Below are 2174 nucleotides of genomic sequence, written 5' to 3'. Positions count from 1 at the left end.
AGATTTTGTAACCATTATTCTCTTGGTTGCTGCCAGCTGACTCTTGCTCTGAGCTGCTGCCCCTGGCATCTCACCTTTGCCTTCTGTCAAGGCCTGAGCGAACCTTTCCCACACTGCTTCAAGTATAGGGAGGCTCCTCACTCTCCTAGGGTAAGGTTCCTGTGTGGGACACACAGTATCATAGCAGGAAAGCTAAGTTCTCAGGCAGACTGCATTATTTATTCACTCAACATTTGTTGAAAGCTTACTGTGCCTGATGATGTTTGGGTGCTGGCAATTTGGCAATTATTTAAACAAAGTCACAACTCTTGTGCAGCTTCTATTTTCAAACCAGTTCTCTTTATTAAAAAAGGCTCTTATGTCTCTCTTTCTCCCTGCCTTACGCCACCTTGATAGGGGCCTGGTCCTCCAGTGTAGATTCCTCTATACTACATCCTCTGCAGCTTGAATCCTTGGCCTCCAAAAATTCTTTTTATTCCCAGTGGGGCCAGAAGACAGAAAATCTCTTTAATCCATTTCCCATTTGCCCTGATGATACCCTCCAGTGGCACTTGCAGCTGCAGCGTTTACCCCGAGATAACTCATAGATTGCAGTCTTGACCTTACCCGCAACGTTTGCCATGAAATATCTTGGTTTTACTATTATTTTCACATCGCTCTAGTATATCAACAGTCTTTGGAAACAAATGACATCATTCTATTTATAGCATTCTGTTTTTAGTAGTGGTATTTCCATTTATAAAATATCATAATTCTCAATCACTGAAAATGTCAAATTCTAGAAAATATAGCATTCCTACGCGTGCTATTAAATTAACTCTGGGAGTGAGCTGCACTTTTTTTTTCTAAATGGGAAAAGGATTAAAAAGTTTTTAAAAATCTATCGAAAAAACACATTTCTTTACTTGATTTTGTTGAGCAGTGGTTTTAAAAATGTGGTTTTCCCATGAGCAGCCCGAGCCTTACATGAAATGCGTCAAGAACGCAGCAATCATGCTGGACCAGAATCTTGGGATTAGGGTGGATGAGGGACTGGCCACCTGTGTCTTACCAAGCCCTCTAGGTGATCCTGATGCCCCAGAGTTTTGAGAACCATGTTGTAGAGCAATTGAACTGTCTCAACCTCTGTGCCTTTTAGGCCTGAAGCTTTTCTTTACATAACCAAGAGTTCCAATAAAGTGCTTCCCCCTCTACCCCCCAAAAAAGAAAATAAAAAGAAAGTTATTCTCAGTAAGTTCAAGGACAGAAAAAGAAATTATGTAAAATTTCTTACTTTTAGAAACACATTGTTCATGTACTTTTGAAAATGGGTCATAGGGTAGGTATCAAATTGTATAGTGTTTAGACTCCCTTGGATATAATAAGTGATGTAATAGTTTTTCATGTCAATATTTACAATAGACCAAGAATTATATCTTTTGGAGTTACTTAAGCTTATGATGAAAAATGTTCCAAGTCCCATAAGAAATGTACATGGGAGACATAGGCTTTCAAAATTGTTGTAATAGGCGCTTGAGCAAAAATATTTGAAGACTACTAATTTATAGCATTAAAGCTATACTTCTTAATGGAAACAACCTTTATGACATGGCTTCTGCTTACTTCTGTAATTTCCTGGGGACTGGGGCTGGCGAATTTACCCTTTCTCCACCCATTCTGCAAAGTTTATGTTGATACGAACAGACTGTACTGGCTCACTTTTCCATCTGTGCCTTGTTACCGGGCCTGAAATGCCCTCTTTCCAAATGATGGCATCTCTCACCCTTCTTCTTAGTCCTCTTTAAGCTTCCATGTCACTACTCTGCTTCCTTCTAGAGGAAAGGGAGTGCTCCTGCTGTTCTTCCTGCTGTGTGGGTTACACATAGTTCTTGTCTCACTGTGTTGTGAGGATTTGCCCAAAGTTTCCTCTACTAGGTGGTGAGCTCCTTAGAAACAGGCACGTGGCCTCCCTCATCTCACCCCCTCTTTCCTGCATAATTGTTTGACTTATCCAGTAACCAGTTTCAATTCACCTTGGGTAGTAACTGTAATGCTTTTTCTAATTCCTAAGATATCAGCATATGTCACACCTTGTCACTATTCTATTTATGTGCAAAACATGTACCGCATATTTGACAAAGTAATCTATTTTAGTTTAAAAGTGTTTATTTTGCTGAATACCTATAAAATAGTTG

The sequence above is a fragment of the Pteropus alecto genome, unplaced genomic scaffold (assembly GCF_000325575.1).
Source record: "Pteropus alecto unplaced genomic scaffold, ASM32557v1 scaffold233, whole genome shotgun sequence".
NCBI lineage: Eukaryota > Metazoa > Chordata > Mammalia > Chiroptera > Pteropodidae > Pteropus > Pteropus alecto.
The sequence above is the reverse complement of the archived record's forward strand: the minus strand, read 5'-3'. Positions refer to the sequence as shown.